At 45.0% G+C, this 27,291-nt stretch overlaps 1 protein-coding gene across 1 annotated transcript in view; it reads right to left on the bottom strand.

The window, feature by feature from the left end:
• Positions 1-13,652, bottom strand: part of CCNI2 (cyclin I family member 2) — a 43,212-nt gene extending 29,560 nt beyond the window's left edge. The window contains exon 1 of the mRNA XM_077473229.1: positions 13,324-13,652. The gene's annotated coding sequence lies outside the window, so the exon portion shown is untranslated. The remainder of the gene's footprint in view (positions 1-13,323) is intronic.
• Between the last annotated feature and the right edge of the window lie 13,639 nt (positions 13,653-27,291).

Consider the following 27,291-nt stretch of genomic DNA (forward strand, 5'->3'; position numbering starts at 1 on the left):
GCCAGGAATGGTGGTTTGCAACCATGGCAGCAACCTCCTCTCCGCCCTCCGACAGGGACAACTGACCCATGTTCCCTGTCAGGCTTAAGTGCTTAACTTGGTGGCGCAGCGGTTCTTGGGCCGGTGCCCAGGCTTACAGGAGGTCTTGAGGCAGGCCAGGAAAGTGTGTTCATTTCCACTTTGCAATGCCAGTGCTCGGCTGGCTGAGCTCCAAAAGGAGTTGAACCTGCCCAAGAACCGCCTTATCTGTTGGCCATGCTGCAGCGGCTGCACATGCAGCAGAGGGCCATCAATGAGTACCTGTGCGACTACAGCACCAGGACAGGGTCAGGGGGAGCCTTTTCCCCCACGCCAGTGGGCCATGATCAGGGATGCATGCACTGTCCTGTCACCATTTGAAGAGGCCAAGAGGATGGTGAGCAGTGACAGTGCATGCATCAGTGACACTGTACCTCTTGTCCACCTATTGGAGCACACACAATGGACAGAGCACTTGAGGCAGGAAGAGGAGGACTTCCTTGCCTCTCAAGGCCCCCTTTATCCAGACAGTGTTGAGGGATGAGGTGAAGGATTGTGTCAGCATGGAGATGGAGCCTGGCACTCAGCATCAGCCTTTTAGGGATAATTTACTGGTCCAATAAACCCGTGGACTTGTACGTGGCTGGGAGGAGGTGGCTGCGGATCACGTTGTCCTTAGTGACCCAGAGGACTCCGGACCGAATGCCTCAGCTAACCTACACTGCATGGCCTCCCTCATCCTGCAAAGCCTGCGGAAGGATCCTCGTATTTAGCGGATCAAGAAGAGGGATCATTACTGGCTGGCCAGTCTCCTTGATCCATGGTACAAGGGCAAGGTTGCAGACCTTATCTTGCCATCCCAGAGGGAGCAGAGGATGAGACATCTCCGGGAGGCCTTGCAGGAAGGTCTGTGCAACGCGTTCCTAGACTGGGAGGTTACAAATTCCTGGTCCTGGACGTGTTGCTGAGGCTTTGGTCAGTCACAGAAGGAGTTGTGGAGAAGGTGGCCGTCTGACCGATGCGTTCAGACAATTGTTTAGTCCGCAGCCCCAAGGTATGATCAGTCCAGCAACCATTGCCAGCGTCCGATTTACATGGTGCAGTAATCCCTAGGGGCAAGGTCAGACTTGGACACCTTTCCCACCAAAAATCCTCTGGGTTACTGGGTCTTGAGGATGGATCACTGGCCAGAGCTTGCACAGTATGCAATTGAGCCACTGGCCTGTCCTGCATCCAGCGTTCTTTCGGAAAGCACATTCAGTGCTGCTGGAGGATTTGTAACCGATCATTGTGTGCACCCGTCCACCGACTCGGTTGATTGACTGACCTTCATAAAGATGAATCAGTCTTGGATCACCACCAGCTTCCAAGCACCTGAAGCTGTTGTAACCAAATAATTTTTTTTTTTTTAAATGTCACATCCCTTCAAGCCTATGCTGATGCTGAGTGACTATCCTGTTATTCTGACCGAGTATCCTCTTCCTCCTCAATGATCCTGCTGATAGCTTGGAAGAAAAATTTTTAGTTCTGGGTGCCGCCACCAGTGGCTAAGGCCCAATTTTTTAGCCCCAACTAGAGTTTCTGTGAGGGGGTTGCAGCGTCTTGGCACCAGTGCCTAAGGCCCATTTTTTAAGCCCCTGTTTAATAGGGGCGTGCAATTACAATTTTTGATATTTCATAGCAGGGCCCATTCCAGCACCCACTGAGAGCAAGTATGAGGACTTAGTGTTGTGGCACCAGCACAGGCCCAATTTTTCTACCACTGTTCAACAATGGCATGCAATTACAATTATTGATAGTTCACAGCAGGGCGTTCCAGCACCCACCAAGAGTCACTTTGAGGGCTTACAGTGTTATGGCAAAACCAACACCGTAGGCCCATATTTCTGCAGAGCATATAGGGCAGGCCCCTACTTTCAAACATCCAACTTACAAAACATCTACTTGTAAAAACGGAAGGAGACAACAGGAAGTGAAATGAAAATACTGGAAAAAAAAAAAAAAAATTTATACAGGGGTGATAACCCTTCCCCATCTTTTCCAAGAAGCTTAAAAATAGATTTTTTTTGACTGGAGCTATACTTACCCATGCCATTTTTCTCAATGATTTTCATCCGTGTTGCTGGAACCAGACATTACATTAAAACCGCAAGCAGTTTTAAATGACTTTTTTCCCCGTTAGAAATGTAATTTTGTGCAGGGACTGTTCTAAACATGGGAAACACGTGCCACTTCACAAGCATACTATAGAAACCCCCCAGGCATGATATTTAAAAAGAACATTTCACTTTAAGTGTCATTAAAATCAGTGCTCACGAATAAAACAAGTTTTTAAAACTTTTTTTGCATTGGGGCAGGAGCCGGGTCCCCAAACACTTTTTAGGACAATAAATTGCATATTAGCACTTTTGATGTCGAACGTTCGAGTCCCATTGACTTTAATGGGGTTCTAAAGTCGTACAAATTTTCGGTCCGTTTGCAGGTTCTGGTGCAATCTACGCCCCTTTCTGCAGAGAGCTATCCCAGAAGTGGGTGCAGAATACCTGTACTGTACAGGTATCTGCACCCCCCTCCCCCCTGCAAGGTGCCAATTGTGGCGCCGGAGGGGGGGAGGGTTCCGATGAGCGGAGGTCCACTTTAGGGTGGACCTCCGCTTTAATGCTTTTATACAAGCCAGGTAGGATGGATAACAAAGTAATTTCTGGTATGTTAGGAATAGTTTACCCCAGTTACTCGGGTATGAAGCTGGAGTATCATATCACAAAAATTATGAACTGAAGGACATTCCCACCAAATATGCACTAACGAACCTTTGGCAGAACGACAACACCAACACAAAAGTCTGTAACATTTGGATATATCTGGTGTAGATAGAAAAAAAAAAAAAAAAAAGAGCTGCGCCAAATAATATGTATCAAAAAACCATACAATTATAAATTAAAGTCCATGGAAACTTTATGTTATCCAAAAAAGGAAGACGATCGCCCCACAGTGATTCCACACTTCCTTATCACTATAGTGTCCCACCACCGACAAAATAGTGCGCTTACCAGACGGTAAAAGCACAAGGAGCGTTTAGAGTACCAAGCCACCGACAGCTCCTCGCCTTCACCAGACACTTTATCCTTTATCCCTCAGGAACGTACGATCCATACACTGTAGCCGCTCCACATTCTCATAAGTAACCCAGTTTCACGTTCATAATGTAAAAAGAAAAGAAGCCTATCATAGTGTAAAAAACTTCAATGCTCTTTTAATTAGTAGAAATACACTTACTTAAAAACGAACGATTTCCGCATGTAAAAACTTGCCGGCCGGCAAAAAACGAGAGCCCGTCCTCCTCTCGTAACACGTGGTGACGTCACAGCGTGCCCTACCATACGCGTTTCGTCATACGTGACGTTTTCAATGGGGCTCCGATATTTAGAAATCGTGGCAGCTGATATATAATGCCAATTTTTATATTCCCCCCCCTCCCTTCATTTCATAAAAGATAAGACACCTTTCACACTGGGGCGTTTTTCAGGTGCTTTTGGGATAAAAATAGCACCTGTAAAGTGCCTGCAAAACGGCTCCCCTGCAGTCTGTGTGAAAGCTCGAGTGCTTTCACACTGAGGCGATGTGCTGGCAGGATGTTTAAAAATAAAATAAAAATAAATAAAAAGTCCTGCAAGCAGCATGTTTGGAGTGGTGTATACCACCACTCCTGCCTATTGAAATGAATGGGCACCACAGCGGCATGTCACGGGCGCATTTAACCTCATCCTCGGCCGCTAACTGGGTTATAAGTGCTAGTATACCAGCAGCCAAATAGCCTTTAAATCATTGTCTTATCCAAAAAAAATGCGCTTGAAAGACCTCTGTGCAAATACAATGCGACATAAAATACTGCAACAACCGCTATTTTATGCCCTAGGGTCTCTGATAAAAAAAAAATATATATAATTTTTGGGGATTCTAAGTGATTTTCTAGCAGAAAATACAGGATTTGTACTAGTAAGCAACAAGTGTCAGAAAAAATTTAGTCTTTAAATGGTTAAACTGAGAACTCTACACACAGAGCTCAGTTCATTCATAAGTGTAAACATTGTATCTCTTTGCTCTTTTCTTGGCAGACTGCCCAGAGAGGAAACAAGTCCCTTCACTGAAGACACAGGCAACTTGCATTGACTTCTATAAGAGCCGACTAACACAGGGGGCGACTCAGATCCGACTTCAAGTCGCCCCAAGTCACCTCAGGTCACACAACATGTAGAAATCAATGTAAGTGAATGAGAGCTGACTTAATGCACACTACTGAAGTCGCTCCGACTTCAGAAAAGGTTCCTGTACTACTTCAATCCGACTTGTAGGCAACTGGTACCCATTGATTTCAATGGAGGTCGCCTCCAAGTCAAATCTCCGTCTATATGGAGGCGACTCTCGGGGGGGGGGCGACTTAAAGTACTGTTGAAAGTCGCGTCGAAAGTCGCGTCGCCCCTGTGTGAACCGAGCCTTACAGAAGTCATTTGCAAGTCGCGCTGAAGATATAATCGGCCTTTTTATCAGCACAATCGGCTGATGCCAATTAAAAAACGCCAAATATCGGCTGAAATATCGGTCGACCGATATATCAATTGACCTCTAATCTGGTCAAGCAGTAATGGACATCTATACCACCGAGAAAAGCTTAAAATGTGTCTCTTGTGCCTTAGATGCCAACAACATACTATGAGTAAGAGTTCAGGTCTTTAAAAAAAAAAAAAAAAAAAAGAAGAGGGGTAAGATTCTGATTTGGGGTGTACTAAAATTTGATCCCAATCATCAGTCTTCAAATTTTGGTCCAATTTATGGTTGATTAAAAGGCTTTAAAGTCCACCTTTGTGACTGTTTAAGCGTTTTTGCTGCGTTTACCGCGATTTGCCACGATTTTGTGCAGGGCAAAAGGTCACCAATGTTAAAAGAAGAAAAACTCCCAAATCTGCTCAATTCGAGCGACAAAAAAGGATCCGGAACTTGTTTGAGCTTCAGGCGTTCGGCTTCAGGCGACATGGAGTGGAGATGTGAACCATCTCCATTGAGAATAATAGAATTTTTCCCCTCTAGCGTTTTGTAGCTTCAGGCTTCAAGCTACAAAACGCTCAGGTGTGAATGGGGTCTCAGGGGCCATGTCAGTAGATAGTCTTTGCAAACACAGACTAACAGTCTACTGCAGGCTCTGGTCCATGTATAATAGGAGAGATGCTGGGAATGGAAACATTGGGTATTGATCAACCTGCAAAAGTGCAAATTCAATAACGGTATGTCAGAGCACCGTAAGACCAATTACGTTTTGGATTAGAAGGCAAGGCGTCATTAAAACCTTAAAAAAACTATTTTGCTTTCAAAGGCCAATTTCACCTTTAAAAAAATAAAAAAAACACCCACAACACTTTTTTTTTTTTTTTTTAAACTCCTGCAAAAAAAAAAAAAAAATGCATTTAATATTTTTTTCATAATAAGCCTGCAGAGGATTGCAGCCATGATCAGCAAATTGAAGGTGCAATCTCATGCTCCTTGAGACTATCAGGATAGCTGTCTGAACGTACCTCCTACAGGCAAGCAGTGCCAATGAACTATGACCAGCTGCACTCTCGTAGTTCATTGAGAGCTACAAGCAGTCAGCTGCAATGGCTGAAAGTATTTGTAGTCTATTCGCCTCCACTTTCCCCATACAGCAATCAAGCAGGAACTGTGTGACATACCAGAGCTGGATGTACGATCCCAGTCTGTACACTGCATTCCAGCAGGCTGATTCATGCTCCAACAGCCAGTACCTACAACACCGCAGAGCTGGGCAAGGGGGAAATGGGGCATGAATGCAGAACTGACAACAGGAGATACAGGCACACCCTGCGTGTGCACAGCATCCTGCATCTCCTAACAGTGTCCAAGAGGAGAGGCGCAAACTGACCATGCCAGCACAGGTTATGCTTCTGTACTTCTGGCCACAGGGTATTTAGCAAAAAAAAAAAAAAAAAAAAAGCTACATTTATTAAAGGACTTTATGATTAGGCCAACACACAGGTAATCTTCATTGTTGGGGGGCAACATTTTAACTCAACCTACTAAAAGCTTAATTTTGGAAACTACCTAAAAAACATTTTTCACACTCCACTATTGTATAACAATAGTTAAATGGGGTTGTAAAGAGTTTTATTTTTATTTATTTTTTTAATCTTAACCACCTTCAGACCGGACCATTTTGCTGGTCAATGACCAGAGGTCTTTTTACAATTTGGCACTGCGCTGCTTTAACTGGTAATTGCGCGGTCATGCAATGTTGTACCCAAACAAAATTTGCGTCCTTTTCTTCCCACAAATAGAGCTTTCTTTTGATGGTATTTGATTGCCTCTGCGATTTTTATTTTTTGCGATATAAACGTAAAAAGACCGCAAATTTTGAAAAAAAAAAAATGATATTTTCTACTTTTTGTTATTAGAAAAATCCAATAAACTCAATTTTAGTCATACATTTAGGCCAAAATGTATTCAGCCACACGTCTTTGGTAAAAAAAAAAGTCAATAATTGTATATTTATTGGTTTGCGCAAAAGTTGTCACATCTACAAACTAAGGTACGTTTTCTGGAATTTACGCAGCTTTTAGTTTACGACTGCCTATCTCATTTCTTGAGGTGCTAAAATGGCAGGGCAGTACAAAACCCCCCCAAATGACCCCATTTTGGAAAGTAGACCCCCTAAGGAAATTGATAAGTGGCATGTTGAGCCCATTGAATATTTTATTTTTTTGCCTCAAGCGATTGAATAATGACAAAAAATTATTTTTTTAAATTTTTTTTACACAAAGTTGTCACTAAAGGATATATTGCCCACACATGCTATGGGCATATGTGAAATGACACCCCAAAATAAATTCTGCTGCTTCTCCTGAGTACGGGGATACCACATATGTGGGATTTTTTGGGAGCCTAGCCGCGTACGGGGCCCCGAAAACCAAGCACCGCCTTTAGGCTTTCTAAGGGCGTAAATTTTTGATTTCACTTCTCACTACCTATTACAGTTTTGAAGGCCATAAAATGCCAAGATGGCACAAAACCCCCACAAATGACCCCATTTTAGAAAGTAGACACCCCAAGCTATTTGCTGAGAGGCATTTTGAGTCCATGGAATATTTTATATTTTGCCACAAGTTGCGGGAAAATTACAAACTTTAATTTTTTTTCCACAAAGTTGTCACTAAATGATATATTGCTCACACATGCCATGGGCATATGTGAAATGACACCCCAAAATAAATTCTGCTGCTTCTCCTGAGTACGGGGATACCACATATGTGGGACTTTTTGGGAGCCTAGCCGCGTACGGGGCCCCGAAAACCAAGCACCGCCTTCAGGCTTTCTAAGGGCGTTACAGTTTTGAAGGCCATAAAATGCCAAGATGGCACAAACCCCCCCCCCCCCCAAATGACCCCATTTTGGAAAGTAGACACCCCTAAATTTAGGGGTACACTAGTGAGACTAGGTAATAAATGGCGGGTGCCCTGAAACTATAAAAAAATAACTAACCAAACAGCGTCACCTGTAACAGTTATATGGTGATCACTGGTGAAAGGGTTAACTAGGGGGCAATCAGGGGGCTTTATGCGGTAGTATATGGGGGTCCCTGGCGCTATAAAAAGCTGCGGCGAACCTAAATACCTACCTGCCTAACTAGCGTCACCTGTGACACTAATACAGCGGTCAGAAAAACGATCGCTTATTAGGCTGGGTTCACACTGGAGCGATGCGGGAACGCCACGAATCCGCTGCGGGTTCCCGCATCGCATGCCTCCCGGCGGCAGTTCACACTGCCCTATGCGAACTGCTGGGAGTGTCAGTGAAATGTTAATGACACCCCCAGATCAGTTCGCATATCGCAGTGCGATCTGCAAACTCGGATCGCATGGTGTGAACACCCATGCGATCCGATTCTGCTGCGGACCAAAAAAAGGGTCCCGTGCGAGTTTGCGGCGGGTGCGGCGCGAATTCAGCCATACTATCTGTATGGCTGAACTCGAATCGCACAGAGATCGGATGTGATTTGCACTGCAGTGCGGTGCGAATCACATCCGTTCTCATAAACCGCTGCAATGTGAACCCAGCCTTAGTGACACTGGCGACGGGGGGTGATCATTGGGGGGGTTAGGGGGGTACATTGGGGGGGTTAGGGGGGTACATTAGAACTAAAGGGGGCTAACCCTAACTGCCCTAACAGTTATTACAGTCACAAATGACACCAATGCAAAAAAAAAAAAAAAATGCAATTGGTGTCGCTGTGACTGGGGGGGCAGGGGTAATTGGGGGGGTGAAGGGGGGGTGTGAGTGTGCCTGGCATGTTCTACTGTGTAGTGTCGTGTTGGTGCAACTCACCGATCCTCTCTCCTCGGTGCCGGAACGAAAAATACCGTCACGGAGGAGAGATTACATCACTTCCTCTCCTGTGTTTACATTACAGGAGAAGAAGTGATGCAATGCTTCACTTCCATTCGTCAGGAGCGATCGCGAGGGGGTGGCCATAAATGAATGGCCGCCCCCTCATCCCGGATCCTCCTGCACGAATACCGACCGCCGCTGGCACCGGGGGGGGGGGGGGGGGGCCCGGTCGGGCCCCCCACCAGCGGGAAGGCAGGGACGTACAGGTACGCCCATATGCCTGCCCGTGCCATTCTGTCGACGTATATCGTCGTGCGGCGGTCGGCAAGTGGTTAAAGTGATTGTAAAGGCTTGTTAAAAAAAAAAAAAAACACACCACAAACAGACCACACGTCATATGTGCCTCCTCCATGCAGTTCGTTTTGCACAGTGCAGCCCGGATCCTCCTCTTCTTGTGTCCCACTTCACTGCTCCTAGCCCCTCCCTCCTGTCAAGTGCCCCCACAGCGAGCAGCTTGCTATGGGGGCACCCCAGCTGAGTTAGAGCACCGTGTGTCCATTCAGACATAGAGCCGTGACCCGGCCCTGCCTCTATCCCCTGATTGGCTGATAGCCATGGGAGCCAATGTGTCTCAGCCAATCAGGAGGAGAGTCCTGGATGGCTAAGACACTCGTGGACATTGGGGGGGGGGGGGGGGGGGGGCTTCAGGCAATTAGAATGCAGCAAGATAAAAAAAATGAAAATAAAAACGCACATTGTCTTTACAACTCCTGTTGACCATTATCATTGAAAGTGAAAGTAAATAAATCCCAAACTTTGGGTTGTCCCCAGAAAAGTAATAGATGAGAAATCTTCAAATGGGTAAACTAGTTCTGGTGACCTGGGGGTCGGTCCCCAAGGAATCCCTTACTATGCAGGGATTTGCTCTCACTTCCTGTTTGGCTATGAGACAGGAAATTAAAGTAAATCTCCCCAAAGGGACACCAAAAAAAAAATGTTTTGCCCCTTGTTCTATTATAAAGTGGCAGTAAAGGCTGAATGTTTACTTATGCGTGCATCGGGGAAGTTCTGTGTTTGCCATGTCTCCCGGAGACAGGCAAACACAGATCGCTGTAAACGGCCAATCACAGCGGCCGTTTACAGCGCGATCGGCGTGTCCAATGTGAGATGATCTCATATGTAAACATATGAGATCATCTCTCAGCGCCGCTCTCCCTCCTCACACAGACAGCGTGTGAGAGGGGAGAGATGAATGGCTACAGCGGCCATAAGTTAAAAAAAAAAATCCTGCCCCCCAGTGCCACCTGTTGTCAGTGCCATTTGTCCACATAGTGCCATGTGTCATCAGTGCCACATAGTGCCATCTGTCATCAGTGCCACATATCAGTGTCACGTGCCATCTTTTGTCAGTGTCACGCGTCATCGGTGCCACGTATTAGTGCCACCTGTCATTGTCCTGGTGCTCCAGGGCCTTCAAAAGTGTAATAAGTAGTCAACAAGTTAGATGTGTAATTTATGCTCCTAGAACACGTGATGGCGCTCCCTGCATGTTGGGCCTCTCTATGTGGCCAGGCTGTGAAAAAGTCCCACACATGTGGTATTGTAATACTCAGGAGGAGTAGCAGAATTTTTTTGGGGGTGTCATTTGTGGTATACACATGCCATGTGAGAGAAATAACCTATTACAATGACAATTTTGTGGAAAAAAAAAAAATGAAAAATCTTAATTTTGCAAAGAATTGTGGGAAAAAAAATGACATCAAAAACCTCACCATGCCTCTTACTAAATACCTTGGAATGTCTACTTTCCAAAAAGGGGTGATTTGGGGGGTATTTGTACTTTGCTGACTTGTTCGGGTCACAAGAAATGAGATCGGCCACCAGTACATCAGATGTGATTGATTTTGTGCGATTCGCACCACAGCTTGTAGCCTCTCTAACTTTCACAAAGACCAAATAATATCCACTAATTTGGGTTATTTTTACCAAAGATATGTAGCAGTATAAATTGTGGCCAAAATTTATGAAGAAAAATTAATAATTTGCATAATTTTGTCACAGAAATAAAGAAATATGCGTTTTTTTTCAAAATTTTCAGTCTTTTTTCATTTATAGCGCAAAAAATAAAAACCCCAGAGGTGATCAAATACCACCAAAAGAAAGCTCTATTTGTGGGAAAAAAAAAAGGACAAAAAATTCATTTGGGTACAGTGTTGCATGACTGAGTAATTGTCATTCAAAGTGTGAGAGCACCGAAAGCTGAAAATTGGTCTGGGCAGGAGGGGTGTTTAAGTGCCCAGTAAGCAAGTGGTAAGAGGAAGTAAACCCAAAAACAACAACAACCCTGCAGGACATAGCATACTAGCTCATTATGAATTACTTACCTGTGATCGAAGCCACCAAAGCGACCCTTGTTCACCTCCTCCGTCGCCGCCCATGATACCGGATGTGACTTCTGGGTAACGCTGCTCCAGCGCTGTGACTGGCCGGAGCAGAGATGTCACTCCGGCGCATGCGCGCGCCATCAACGACAGCATGATCGTCTTCACTAACGGCATGCTCAGTGCCTGTTTAGGAAAATAATCTCCTTAACCGTGTAGGTTAAGGAGATATTTCTTGCACCTACAAGTAAGTCTTAATCTAGGCTTACCTGTAGGTTAAAGTTGTCTGTAAAAGTTTACAACCACTTTAACTAGAGCAGGGGGTTCCCAAACTTTCTACTATGGGAAAGATTTAGGGACTTTATTCTATTCTGTTTATTTTTACTGGTAAAGGCAGCGATCTGCATTTTTTTTTGAGAATGACTGCGATATTGTGGCAGACAAATCTGACCCCAAGTGACACTTTTTTGGGAACCAGTGCTATATAAATGCACTGATCACTGTATAAATGGCACTGGCAGGGAAGGGGTTAACTGTGATCCCTGGGAGGCGGTTCTAACAGACAGACACTTTTTCCTAATCACTAGGAACAGCGGATCTCTCCTCCCCGTCAGAACGGGGATTGGTTTGTTTATATTGAAGATCCCCGTGATTGCGCCAGGGCATGAACCTATGCATCAGTATGTAGATTCGCGCAGCCGACCCATCTTGCCGCAGTACAACTGTGGCAGCTGGTCATTAACTGGTTAAAAACTGGCAGTTTTGGTTTCGACCAAGTGCACCGGAATTTACATTTCAGTGCACCACTAGTAGAAATTGTCCTGGCATCGACATTAGTTATAATAGATATATGTTGGTGTCAGTGGGAAGAATAGCACCCCATTGGGGCGCAGTTTGGAGATCAGTGAACTAGAGGAAGGGCAGATCCTCTTTTGCTGTTGCAGATCTGCTCTTACTTCCTGTCTCGGGAAAAAATAAAAATGATGTCACCAGGGCAGGAAGTGAGGGAAAAATGTTGGTAAAAAGGAGTCTTGGATAGCAGTAAAACACTGACTGGGGTTCAGACCCTTCTCCACAATTTACCTATAAAAAGGTTAATACTAGCAGATAAAAAAAAAAAAAAAAAAAAAAAAAAGCAATAATGAGTAGACTGATATAAAGCTGTGAGGGGGTCTCCACAAACAGCCTCTGCACACAGAGGGGGCTCCGTGCGCACACACACACAGAGACACAGCCTCTACACACAGCGGGGGGCTCCACACACACACAGCCTCTACACGCACAGCGGGGGGCTCCACACACACACAGCGGGGGCTACACACACAGCGGGGGGCTCCACCCACACACACACACACAGCGGGGGGCTCCACCCACACACACACAGCGGGGGGCTCCACCCACACACACACAGCGGGGGGCTCCACCCACACAGCGGGGGGCTCCACCCACACACACACACAGCGGGGGGCTCCACCCACACACAGCGGGGGGCTCCACCCACACACAGCGGGGGGCTCCACACACACACAGCGGGGGGCTCCACACACACACACACACAGAGCGGGGGGCTCCACACACACACACACACAGAGCGGGGGGCTCCACACACACACACACACACAGAGCGGGGGGCTCCACACACACACACACAGAGCGGGGGGCTCCACACACACACACACACAGAGCGGGGGGCTCCACACACACACACACACACAGAGCGGGGGGCTCCACACACACACACACACACACACAGAGCGGGGGGCTCCACACACACACAGAGCGGGGGGCTACACACACACACACACACACAGAGCGGGGGGCTCCACACACACACACACACACACACACACACACACAGAGCGGGGGGCTCCACACACACACACACAGAGCGGGGGGCTCCACACACACACACAGAGCGGGGGGCTCCACACACACACACACACACAGCGGGGGGCTCCACACACACACACACAGCGGGGGGCTCCACCCACACACACACAGCGGGGGCTCCACCCACACACACACAGCGGGGGGCTACACACACACACACACACACACAGCGGGGGGTTCCACACACACACACACACAGAGCGGGGGGCTCCACACACACACAGCGGGGGGCTCCACACACACACACACACAGCGGGGGGCTCCACACACACACACAGCGGGGGGGGCTCCACACACACACACAGCGGGGGGGGCTCCACACACACACACAGCGGGGGGGGCTCCACACACACACACAGCGGGGGGGGCTCCACACACACACACAGCGGGGGGGGGCTCCACACACACACACACAGCGGGGGGGGCTCTACACACACACACAGCGGGGGGGGCTCCACACACACAGCGGGGAGGGCTACACACACAGCGGGGGGGCTACACACACCCCCTCTACACACAGCGGGGGGCTCCACACACACAGCGGGAGGGGAAGTGGGAACCGTTGCAGAGCCCCTCCCTGGTCAGTTGGGATTTGGGCGGGACGGAGACCCCCCTCTCCTATATAAGGGTGTGGTGTTCTCACCTCTCCAAGGCTCAGGTGCCGAGTGACCTCCCAATGTGTGGGGCTCAGATCACACAGTCCATGGTTGCCCCTGCTCAGTCCATTCCCCGTACAGTCCCGGCCGGGCTCTCCAGGCACTTGGCTTTGTATAGTTCTCGCAGAGCCTCAGCCCTGCAGCCCAGGAACATAGCAGGCTCCGCTCACAGGCAGGGTACAGAGAGCGGCCGCTGGGGCTCATCAGAGGCGGGATAGGGGTACAGAAGGCAAGACTAGACCCACTGTACACTGCCCGACACCTTTTGTTTTTACAGGAAAGAAGACTGCGGGGCGTTTGAAATGCAAAGGCCACGCCCAGGGTGTAACCTCTACGGTGACGTTGAAGTACTGGGATGGATAAGGCTTGCTGTGGTAATACACGCTCAACTCCTACGTGAGAAACGGAGGGGGCGTGGTGTTACTGCAGCCTTCCACCGTATTGCTCCGCCCCCGTTCTGTTCCAATAAACATTATCACATGTTCCGCTTCGCTTCGGGTACTTTCACACTGAAGGCATTTTTAAGGCGTTTTAGTGCTAAAAAAAAGCGCTTCTCATGCACTGCGCTTGCGGGATGTTACAGAAAGTCCTGCAAGCAGCATCTTTGGGGGCCGTGTATACAGCACTCCTGCTCATTGGAATACATGGGCAGTGCTTCTGAAGCGCCTAAAAACCACTTCAGAAGTGCCGCACGACATAGACGCTTTTAACTTTCTTTGACTGCTAGCGGGGGTTAAAAGTGCCCCACTAGCAGCCGAAAAGCGCGGTAAAGAGCCACCAAGGCGCAGCCCCAGTGTGAAAGTGCCCACACTGGCAGCTTCTACGGCTACTTTAACACTGTTAGCGGTAAAGTTTTGCTTGTTTTAGCTGCACCTTTCAGCCACTAGATGGACGCTCCGTGCTACAGGGGACATCGGTGACATCGCTGGCTCCTGTGTCGGGTAAGTGACACATAATGGGCTACTATGTGATGCATAGTAGTCCATTATGCTTTACCTTTGCAGGGAGACAACGAGGAAGTAAACCCATCAGAGTTTACTTCCTCTTTAATATCACTTTAACCACTACAATACAGGGCACTTTCGCCCCCTTCCTTCCCAGACCAATTTTCAGCTTTCAGCTCTCTCGCAATTTCAATGAGTATTGCACGGTCATGCTACGCTGTACCCAAACTGGATTTTTATAATTTTGTTTGCACAAATAGAGCTTTCTTTTGGTGGTATTTATTCACGACTCAGTTTTTTATTTTTTTTGCAAAAAAAAGCAGAAATTTGGAAAAAAACAATATATTTTCTTCTTTCTATTTTAAAAGAAATCCAATAAAATCAAATTTGAATTTAAGCCAAAATGTATTCTGCCAGATGTTTTTGGTAAAAAAAATTCCTTTAAGTGTATAATAATTGGTTTGTGTGATCACAGACATATGTACGCAAATGATCATGTACAGATGTGTGTAGGTGGTCACGGACATGTGTGCAGATAATCATTGGGACATGTGATTTTAGTGGGACATATGTGGGGGACATGTGTTTTTATTATTTGGGGACGTGTGTTTTGGGGACATGCCCGTTTACACTAGACTGGTGATCAGTGAGTAAAAAGCTGTAAAAAACAGCTCATACTCACTGATCGCCAGCTGGCTGCAGCGATCTGCTCTCCTCAGCGACCATTTCCGCTGTCCGTTGCTGCACGCGCGATTCCCCTCGTTCCTGAATGTCCATTCAGAAGGAGAGAGCTCCCAACCGTATATGTACATTGGCCGGGTGGGAAGTAGTTCATTCTTAAAGCAGATCTCCTATGCATCTGAGCACCACAAACCAAAAACACTATCTGTGACGGACCCAACCAGGACGGGGGCTTTTGGAGGGGACTGCAAGGTAGCCTCTTGCCTAATGACTATGGACCCTGGCTTTTGAGGGGGCTCTATTCTTTAGGAGGTGTGTGTCTGGGGAAACCCAGAGTGGTCTTGCATCAGATTCAGGTCCATGTCTCCCCGAAACACAGACTCTGGGAATATAGGACACAGGTACAGATTTGGGGCCTTTGTGCCCAAACCAGCAATGACTGCTTTAGACTGAGACTCTGAGTAGATGTTAAAATAATCAGCTAAAAACAACCTGATGCTGGGATCTCCTGCTATAATCTATTTCAGGAGTTATGTGTTATGTGTCTTTGCCCCATTGTGTCCCTCCTAGGTCTGAATTCCCATTGTTAACCACTTCAATACAGGGCACTTAAACACCTTCCTGCCCAGACCAATTTTGAGCTTTCAGCGCTGTCGCACTTTGAATGACAATTGCGCGGTCATGCTACACTGTACCCAAATGAAATTTTTATCATTTTTTTCCCACAAATAGAGCTTTCTTTTGGTGGTATTTGATCACCTCTACGGTTTTTATTTTTTGCGCTACAAATAAAAAAATACCGAAAATTTTGAAAAAAAAAAATGTTTTTTTTTGTTTCAGTTTCAAAACTTTGTAAATAAGTATGTTTTCTCCTTCACTGATGGGCACTGATGGGGCTACACTGATGGGCACTGATAAGGTGGCACTGATGGGCACCAATGTGGCACCAATGAAGTGACACTGATAGGCGGCACTGATGAGCGACACGGATGGGCGACACGGATGGGCGACACGGATGGACACTGATAGGTGGCACAAATTGGCACTGATAGCTGGCACGGATGGGCGGCACGGATGGGCATGGATAGGCGGCACAGGTGGGCATGGATAGGTGGCACAGGTGGGCATAGATAGGCGGCACAGGTGGGCATGGATAGGCGGCACAGGTGGGCACTCAGGCGGCACAGGTGGGCACTCATAGGTGGCACAGGTGGGCACTCATAGGCGGCATCGGTGTTATAGTAATGGATGCCAATCAGTGCCAAACAATAATGCATGCCAATCAGTGATGCCCATTGTGGCCACTGATTGGCATCCATTATGGGCACTGATTGGCACCCATTGTGCTGACTGGCACCCTGGTGGTCTAGGGAGGATTAGGGATTTTTATTACCTTTTCCCTGGTGGTCTAGTGGTGTCCCTGGTGGTCCAGTGTGGGCATCCTCGGGGGGGCTGTGCTGATAATCGATCAGCACAGACCCCCCCTGTCAGAGGAGCAGCCGATCGGCTCTCCTCTACTCGCGTCTGACAGACGCGAGTGAGGGAAAGCCGATCACCGGCTCTTCCCATTTACACTGTGATCAGCCGTGATTGGACACGGCTGATCACATGGTAAAGAGTCTCCGTCGGAGACTCTTTACCGAGATCGTAGTTGCCGGGTGTCAGACTGACACCCCGCAACAACGATCGCCGCGATGCGCGCCCCCGGGGGCGCGCAGCGGCTCATTATCCTAATCACGTCATATGACGTCCGGTTAGGATAATGAAACCACTTTGCCGCCGTCAATTTGTAATAGGGCGGGCGGCAAGTGGTTAATTGAGTCACCTATTGTTTGTCTGCTCATCTCTTGGGGTTGCGATTAATATTGTGTCGACTTTATCTTGTTATTGAACCATTGTGGAATGTTTATGCTTATGATCATGTGTAATGAACTTTGTGTATCCAGGGTTGTGGGCTTGTCTGAGCACCCCCTGACTAATCAAGGCTTGTTGTCAATTAGTGTACTGTGTATGTTTATGTTTATGTTTGCTAATTGTCTAGGATAACGTGATCAAGCTCTTATCAGATTTTGTGTGATCTATATATTCTGTGTGAGTTTATAATAAAGTAAATTCCAGTTTGCACCTAAGCTAGTGCCGTCTAGTCCTTGGGTGCTCAGCTTTTTAATATCGGCTTCCTTGTTCCAGACTGGAGGAAGCTGTATCTTGATGGAAGCACCAAAGCTGGGTGCTGGACGGTTCGTCACACTATCTAATTCATATTTATTATTCAAAACAGACTCCCCCATCCATCCATGACTCAATGCTTTATTATACTCGAGGGGGAGTAGCTAGACCAAAAGGCAGAGCTACAAACTGAAAATGAAGATTTTCTACCTTGAAGCATACATTTCTGGTGAGCAGAAAAAAACGTCACATGGAAAAAAGCATCCTTGATGTCGTTTGACGCCAGAAGTTCTCCCCCTTGTAGGACGGAGACTACTGATCGGATTGACTCCATGCGAATGGATATTCAAAACCAGTTTAGATCTTTGAGATCTAAATGGGTCTGACATCCACGTACGGTTTTAGAACCGTAAAAAAGGTTTGAATAAAACCCTAATGCTTGCTCTACCAAGTGGACCACCGACATCACTCTTTGAGACAAGAGATGATCCAAAGCTAGAAAGAGAGGCTTATTTTCACTGGATCTCTGGGAACGTTTTGATCTGAGAAAACGAGGAGACGAGAACTCTGACATTGTTTCTGCCAGACCATTGAAAACTGTAGAAGCCTTCCCCCCACTCGAGCAAGCGGGGGCACCCTTTCATAAGGCTTTAGTATTTTGTTTTGTGGGTTGCCTCCCCCAGGTCCTCTTTTGATCCCAGGACTGACCCTGAGGTTTACCTCTTGAATCCTGACGGTGGAGGCCACCGTGACTGCCTGGAGGCAGATGCCCCTGGCACTGGAGAAGAAACACATTTAACCACTTGACGTCTGCGCTATAGCCGAAAGACGGCCACATCACGGACCTGAATTTACGGGAGGCCGTCATAAGACGGCCTCCTCTGTGTATGCACCCTAAGTGCGATGTGATCACCGGGTCACTGAGACTCAGGTAATCACCGATCCGAGTAAGGGGCCGGTCCCAGCCTCTTACCATGTCATCAGCTGTCAGCCAATGACAGCTGATCACATGATGTAAACAAAAGCTTGGTAATAATTTTTTTTTCGTGAGGAGAAAAAAAAGCTGATCACCGGCTCATCTGCAAGAGACATCAGTCCCGAAGAGGTAATTATGCCGCATCTGTGAACACTAGTACCCCCCCGCCAGTGCCACCTGCTATTGCCACCTGCCAGTGCCACCTGCCATTGCAAATGAGAACAATTCTTATACATGTTGGGAGTATACTGGGACTTTTAAGTTGTTAATATTCTCTGCTGATCCATCTAGTATTTGTGTATGGGGAGGGGATCCAGTGCTTAACTAACTCCCCCCAGCTGTCTTCCATCCTGAATACAGGATATGTCTCACTAACAGCAGTGTACTTACTATATTATTTGCCTGATATAAGCTGGGTGCAATGAGGAAAAAATACCTGTCCCTATTAGCCCAGTCTCCTGTCAGTCTATTGAGCCCTCCCCTGCTCTGTCAGCTCCACATTCCCAGAAAAGAGCTGAGGTGTTAGCATAGAGCTCTGTACATGTGCAGACTGTGGATAAAGGCTGGGGGACATTATTTCAGCAAGCTGCAAATGCAATAGGCATTGTTGGGAATCAGAGCCCCCTTGTGTGGCAGAGCGTGTCCTCCTCATTCTCTTTCCCATGTTGACTTTAGACAGCAGAGCAGAAAGTAGAGCAGTCCAGTGTGCTTAAGTGTGGAGAATGTGTGATCCTGTGTTCCATGAAATAGTGAGTTTGGCTTCAACTTGTTAGTGTTGCTAAATCTGCTAGTAGGTCTAACACTATCCTCCTTCCCAGACTATGCTGCTATCGACTGTACCTTCTGTGCTCTTTTATCCAGATTGGGGGCACGCTAATACAGGACGCTTGCCACTGGCCAGATCACCAGGTGAAAACAGAGGGGAAAAGCCTAAAATAAAACAAATGCAGCCACCGCATCTAATGATAGTTAAGCTGCAAGATATAACATCTTAGGTTTATACCAGTCTTCTTAACCCCATTCCTGAGATCTGCATCACTTGCTACTGAACCCTTGCACTGTAAATGGGAAGGGGGGGGGCGCAATTTGGTATGTTCGCCCTGGGCACTAGGTGACCTTGTCCAGGCACTGCTTATATGGTTGTAGAGTCAGCCTGGGAAAACTGTGGAAGATTAGCCAGGCTAGTGAAAGGGGCAGTTGCAGCCAAGTGGGCTGGCAGTGCCTGAAGAGGTTGTGCTGGGATCAGGAGCAGACTGACCATTTGGCTACTCGAGCACTGCCCGAGGGCCCCATGCCACTAGGGGGCCCCATCAGCGTTGCCAGCCTCAGTAAAACCAGAGACAGTATGTAAAAATCTGTTTTTTTTTATTTATTTTTTTACATCTGTCTCTGAAATGTCCCTTACCGACATCCTTTTGGTCTAAAAATCCCGAGATTATAGCTGCCCCACCTCTCCAGTACCTTCTCAGCCAACAGAAACATGTCTGCGTATACTGTGTGATTGTATACTGTGTGGCCCTATAATCTCTGATTGCCTGGGGGCCCCATAATCTCCTATTGCTGGGGCCCCCATGAGTTGTCAGTCCACCCCTGGCTGGGATCAGTAGCGAAAGGAAGGTAACTGGCCCACGGTATCTGCCTGCAATAGGCTTTTGCTGGATCTGACAGTTGGATCCCCCAAACAGTGTTCCACCTGGATCTGTGATTTTGTTCTGCAACCAAGTGATGGAGGAAGAGGAGTATACATAGAGAGAGTGTATATAGTTGAGTATCTCTGAAGAGCTGTTTCCTGTCTCAGTGAGCCTGTGGAAAATTTGGTGTGCCTGGCTATGCAGGGTTGGGGATCCCTATTCACCAGCGGCTTCTACAGGGGTAGCGCTACAAATAGAATAGAAAAAAAACGTAAGGATAGAATAGAATAAAATAGAAAGAATTTAACCATTCCCAAAATTCAAATATTTAATTGAATAAATTAGAATTTGAATAGAAAAAAAAAAGATTAGACTAGAATATATTAAAATAAAAAGGAATAGAAAAAACCCCAGAATAAACAAAAATAGAATATAATCACCTTCCAATATAAAAATGTTGAATAGAATACATTTTAATTCAAATAGCATAGAAAAGAACAGAAAAAAATAATAGAATTAGAGAAAAAGAATAACCATCTTCCGAAATTCAAATTCCTAATAGAATAAATTTTCAACATAATAGAAAAGAAAATAAGAGAATAGAATAGAAAAAACATCAAAATTCGACGTTTGAATAGAATAAAATTTAAATGAAATTGAGTTCAATTCAACCGAATTCGGAAAATTCAAATCGAATGTGAACAAAATTACAAAAATGAATTAAATTAATTTAACTAAACTCATTTATGTAATTAACGAATCGAAAGGAAACAAATTTTTTCGTTCTGCACATGTCTAAAATAAATGTGCATCTGTGCAACACACTGAATAGGGGCTCAGCTGTGCTCCTGTGACCGTGTTTTACTTAAAGTGGAAGACCAGTCAAACGTAACACACGTGCAAAAAAAGTGCCCGACTCACTTCACTGCACCCCAAAGACACCCCTCCCTCTCTTCTCTCACCACCCTACAGTTCCAAGAAATTCTTGATAAATCTTGCCTCATTTCAGAGCGCCCACATGACTGGCCAGCTCTCTCCTCCCAAATGACATCAGCGGGGGAATCTCGGCCCCGCCTGCTGCAGCTGTCAGATGGGGAGATGAGAGAGCCCGCCGGTCATGATAGCACACATGGGGGGGGAGTCACGGGATTCGGAGACAGCACTGATAGTATAAAGTTGTTAGAGTGGCTTAACAACCACTTTAAATTTTACTGTGCATGTGCTCATGATGAATAAAAAAAGAATGCACCTGAAAGAATCTGGTGTGAACAAGCCCTCGTGTTTATGACAGTCATGGGCATCACTGGCGGAACCCACAGCAGGAAAGTTCATTGGACAGATCTTGACAGTACGACTGACAGCTCTCCTAAGTTTGAACAACCCTGCACTGGATCCTGCAGAGCAGATAATATAGTTATGGATCCATACAGATCCACTACTTAATAGCCCTGTAATCTATTTTTCATGAAGTCATTCATGAACAGTAAAGCCTCGTACATGATCAGATTTTCCACAGACAAAACCTCTGACTTTTGTCCGAAGGGCGTTGGCCAGGAACTTGTCTTGCATACAAATGGTAAGGAATTGTCAGTCAACAAACACAAAGGTAGTGACTTACAACGTGGGTTTTCAGCTCTTTAGTGCCACTCTTTGGACTCCTTCTGCTAATTTCATTTTAGTAGAAGTTTGGTGAGTGTTGATTCGAGCTTTTCATTTCGTGCTTTTCAGTTTGTTTCTGAACAGTCATTCGTCAACCAGACATGTGGAATTGGAGGAGATAACATGTTATTTATTATTGGCCTTGAAGTTATTGCTTTGACCCAAGTCCAGTCCAGGAACAGGAAGAGGAAGAGGAGTTTTTGGACCAAAAATTGGTTGCTTTATTAATTGTGACCATATGTCATATGCCTTTGCTGTGGGAGCTCCAGGAGAATAATCCTGGATGATTTTTGGAATTATCCCCAGATCACGGACCAACTCTTGGCATTGTTTACTCCCTATATTAAGAAGCAGGACACATGCATGAGGCTTTTATTTTATTTTTTGGTTGAATAATGATTTGATTTGGTATATTTTCTATATTTTTGGATGCATAGAATGCACTTTTTGGTTAAGTTCTATTGGCAGATAGCATGTCTAATTTTATTTGTTTTCTTTTTTTAATGCACACGAAAAAAAAATAGTGTAGAATAATACTTGGCTATGTGTTTTACTTCAAATTACATTTTGGGAGTAGGCAGTTACATTTAAAAAAAATAATGTAAAATTAACAAGGGACACCAACATAGTTGTATCTTTGATCTTAAAAAACTACGGGATAATGGTATTGTGGTAACTTGCCCAAAAAAAAAAAAAAAAACCCCATAATATTATTCTTGATATCACTAGAAAATAAAAGCCTTTTAAAATATGTTTGGCAGAACTCCATCAGTATCACCAGCAAAGCAGCTTCATTATTATCCCATTAACTGCGTCCCGACCGCCTCACGCAGATATACTGCGGCAGAAGGTCACATAGAGGCAGAACCACGTACATGTACGCTGCTCTTTACCTTTAAGAGGCGGGTTGCGGGCGCGTGCTCGCCGGGACCTTCATGAGCATGATCGCGGGTCCCATGGACTCCGTGTCCGTGGGGATATCGGAGATCATCTCACGGAGAGGAAGTCTCCTGCCTAGTGACAGGACACTGATCACAGCTCAGGGAGCAGTGATCAGTGTTGTGTCACACACATCCCCTCCCCCCACAGTTAGAATCATTCCCTAGGACACACTTAACACCTACAGCGCCAGCTAGTGGTTAACCCCTTCACTGGCAGTCACATTTACACAGTAATCAATGCATTTTAATCGCACTGATCACTGTATAAATGTATAAATGTGAATGGTCCGGAAATCGTGCCAAAAGTGTCCGATCTGTCCGCCATAATGATAGAAATTGCTGATCACCGCCATTACTAATGGAAAAAAAATTGTTAATAAACATCCCATAGAACTATTCCCTATTTTGTAAACAGTATAACTTTTGCGCAACCCAATCAAACACTTATTGCGATTTTTTTTTTTACCAAAAATATGTAGAAGAATACGTATCGGCCTAAACTGAGGGAAAAAAAAAGATTTTATATATTTTTTGGGGATATTTATTATAGTAAAAAATAATGCATTTTTTTCTAAATTGTCGCTATTTTTTTGTTTATAGCGCAAAAAATAAACTGCAAAGGTGATCAAATATCACCAAAAGAAAGCTCTAATTTGTGGGAAAAAAGGATGTCAATTTTGTTTGGGAGCCACGCTGCACGACCACAATTGTCAGTTAAAGCAACGCAGTGCCGAATCGCAAAAAACGCTCTGGTCTTTGGCCAGCCAAATGGTCTGGGGCTTAAGTGGTTAAAGAAGAAGAGAATGGGCTCTGCATTTCGAGATTTCATAATTTACCACGTCAAAAATGTCAATTCTCCATTACGAACGTTTACAAGACCGACAGCTTCCGGCTCGTCCTTGCTTCCGAGCATACGCGTTTGTATTTTGGACTTTTGTCCGACGGATTTGTGTACACACGATCGTAAAATCCGACAATGGACATTGTCTGTGGAAAATTTTGAAGCCTGCCATTTGACAATTGTCCAATGGAGCATCCACACGGCTGGATTTTCCGCCAACAGCATAATTCCCATCGGAAAATCTGATCGTGTGTACGAGACTTTACTGTGTTTTTCTGCCTTTTTATAATGTCCTCTGAGCTCCCAAATCTCTCCTTTCCCTCTCACATCTGTTTGTTTTGGAACAAACAAACAGTGCACGTTATTTGTGGTCATGTGCGCTGCTCTATGCACTGCTCTATGCGCACTACAAATCCCATAGTCTATAGTTTATAGTCCATCTCAGGAGGGAGCAAGAGATGGTGGCTACATTCCCACATACAGGGGGACCATAGAGAATGAAAGTAGATACTCACTGGAAGTCAGATCACAGCAGCAAAAAAAATAAAAATAAAATGGATCTAATCCTTCCCCATTTTATTTAAAACTAAAAAAAAAAAAAAAACTACAATGTAGAAAATGAAAAACCTTGTAAATAGCTTCAAAATCAACTTACCTTACTGTGCATTACAGCAGTCTATTCCAGTATAGAACATAGTTTGAAGATCCTACTGTACACAGCTCTCTGTAGTACGCAGCTCTCTGAAGCTGAAATGATAAAGTAAAACTGGTCACTCCGGGTATGACCATTAAAATGAGAGATGATACAACTGATGATGTAGGTGTGAATAATAGCAAAGTTATTTCTATGATGAAATTCTGTGTTTATTATTCAGTTTCTCCACACCTGCTAATCACTATCTATGCAGCTTATGACTAAAGAATTAGAGAACACACCTTAATCTAGTATATTCCTCTATTATTTTTATTAGAATCACTGTAAAATGTGTTCACTATACAGTATAAACAGCCTTATGAACTTTTTTGCAGCTGACAAGATACTTTTAGGCTTGATTCACACGAACACGTTTTTGATGCATTTTGCAGAAATGCAGGGAATTTTTTTTTTTTTACATGGGTTCCTATGGAACATGTTCACATCAATGCATTTTTGTGCCTCTGCGTTTTTGGAAAGGGTCGGGGACTTTTATTCATGCAAAATGCAGCGTTTTGCATGTAGTCAATGTACCTGCATCAAAAAACGCAAGTACCGCGTTTTTACCGCGATTTGCATTTTTTTTTCCTTTGTTTTTCTTTTTTTTTTTCACTGTATATAGCTGGTTGCTAAGCAACCAGAATGTAAAAAAAAAAAAAAAGAAAGCAAAACGCAGCAAAGACATGTGTCCAAAAACACGACAAGCACCGCAAAAACGCTCAAAAGCAACATGCATAGATGTGAATCGAGCCTTAGACCTTATTAACACCTATACATTTTTTGTGCTTTTTGCATTTTGCACTACAGAAGTCTTCCATAGGAAACAATGGAAAAAATGAACTGCAGTGCAAATCTGCAAAATACAAAGCACTAAAAATGCATAGGTGTGAATCCAGCCTAAGGCCTCGTTTCCACTAGTGGTTAAGGCTGGATTCACATCTATGCATTTTTAGTGCTTTTTGCAGATTTGCACTACAGAACGTGTTCCATAGGAAACCATGTTAAATCGGCTATAGTGCAAATATGCAAAAAGCACTAAAATTGCATAGGTGTGAATCCAGACTTAAAATGCATAGGTGTGAATCTGGCCTGAGGGGTGATAAAACCACTCAGTTGCACTGTGGTTTTACCACATTAGCTCCCCCTTTAGCTGCAGCAGAGGGATGTGTACATATGTCGAGGAAAAAAACAAGCCCCACTGTCATGTTCAGTGAGCAGTACTGACAACTGAACGAGACCCATTGTTAAGGCTAATTTGCCTACCTCACTTATATACTTACCTATACATAAAAGGTTTTTAATCAATTATTTTATCTATATGAATCAAACCATGAAATTAAGAACAAATGATACCTGTGTGAAAAGGGTAACAATCTAATTTATTTAAAAACTTACTATTGTACAGAAAAGAAACATTAGAGATTACTCCATATAATGTGGAGGATACAATCTTACAAACAACGATGTTACCAAATATTGCTATAATGGTCATACACATCCTTTCAAGAGATTAATATTATATTAAGTCCTATGGTAGAAAGGGTTACAGAAAATAAAAGAGATAATAATAATAATAATAATAATAATAATAATAATAATACAGACACAGTATCTAGTTTCTCCCCTAAGTTACCATTTTTGCGAAAGGGAGGGGGGGGGGGGGGGACACACCGGGATGAAGAGAGATAAGGGAATACATAACACAGGAATCTTACGTGTCCAGTCCATGAGGGCTTAAGAGATCTAGCATCTCTAGAGATATTGGTTTTATGTTGTTAGACTACCCCACTCCTACCAATCAGAACTCAGAGTCACCTCATTGGTTCAGAAGTGGCATTGAATCCTGATTGCCTACCCCTGCAGCCTAATGTTTATTGGTTGAGTTGCCTCAAATTCTGATTGGTTGTACTGTCAGGCCCAGTTAAAGAAGCATGCTTCCCACACCCGCAAGAGCCCAACGCTGGTGCCTCTATGTCTGAAAACCTAAGTACCTGTTTAATTATCTCTTGATTTACAACCATCAGCCCTCTTTGATAGAACATAAATTAGCATTTTAAGGACTTGTGATCAGGAAGAGGAACTATATCTGAAATGGCCATCTCTACGAACAATAGAGTAACTTAGTTACTATGTAGACAGCAGACCAACATGTTGGTGTGTTTGAGATACCAAGAACAGTAAATAGACCCCTATTCTAGTATATATATATATATATATATATCTCTAAAATGGGGCATGGTAAGTTAATCAGAAAGTCCTCACAATGGGTCCCTTGGAGCTCCTTGCTATAAATATTATATTTCAAAATCTCCACCACAGTTCCCCCTGAAGTTCATTCTTGAACTCATATCCTCCTTCAATGATTTTGTACACGCCCACAACAGCCAGAAGTCCCAACCCTTCCCCACCACCACCAAGGCCTCCTCTTCCTTTTCGTGAACACGCCGGAACTCCTCAAGGTAGGCTTGAGACAGTAAAGAAATCCTGGTGCCCTTGAGACTTCACATCCAAACCATGAGTGTCTGTACTGCAATGTTTCATCGCCCCTCTGCCTTGGAAGAGCGGAACTCCAACATTGATGGCGGGATCCTGGCATATCTGGTCCTGTAACTTGGCAAGACCGTGTAATAGTTGCTCCAATTGGATCGGACCACGATACAGCACTTTTCAGCTTGGTGAAGTACAGTTCAGGAGAGTCTTATTTGTTGCACATTTGTCTCAAGAGATGACTTGGTTGTCTTCCGGTGGTGGTTGGGTGGGCCTCCGGACAGTCATGCATGAATACAGAAAAACAACAAAAAAGGGAGAATGTCAATGTACAGATAGTGGAGGAATGCCAGACAGGAGCAGCGGGTTGGCCATTAAGACTTAATACTTCTAAGGAGTGTAATGTGGATGAGTAAAGTGGGCTCCCCACAGGGAACAGAGTCCAGGCAACAGCCAGTATCATCCATGGCCCTTGATGGTAGGGATAGTAAACACTGCCTGCTATTGCCAAGTCCCTGGGTTCACCACACCTGCTCGTGGGGCTCAGGTTAAAGCAGGAGGTAGAATTACATTAAGTCAGGCAGAAACGGTAAAGCCTTACAATTCACAGCTCATCTCTGCTATTCAAACAAAATTTCCAGAAGACGAATACATTTAACTTTTAAAAATATAGAAGAACATTATCAGCTAATGGACTGGTACCATCACTTATAGTAATTAAAGATAAGAATATGAAATAAAGAAAGTAGGAACAAGAAAGAAGAGGAAAAAATCAAATAAGCAAAAAATAAAAAAAGAACACATACAGGTTTAATGCTACTTCAACCCAGATGTCAAAGAACATTGAATCCTTATTGATTTAATGAAACTGGTTTTCCCAGCCAGACATGTTTGGTTTTTCAGGGAATATGCCCGCACAAGTTGGGGTTGGTGCA

The sequence above is a fragment of the Lithobates pipiens genome, unplaced genomic scaffold (genome assembly GCF_037356315.1).
Source record: "Lithobates pipiens isolate NorthernLeopardFrog02 unplaced genomic scaffold, aLitPip1_a1.2 Scaffold_8, whole genome shotgun sequence".
Classification (NCBI taxonomy): Eukaryota; Metazoa; Chordata; class Amphibia; order Anura; family Ranidae; genus Lithobates; species Lithobates pipiens.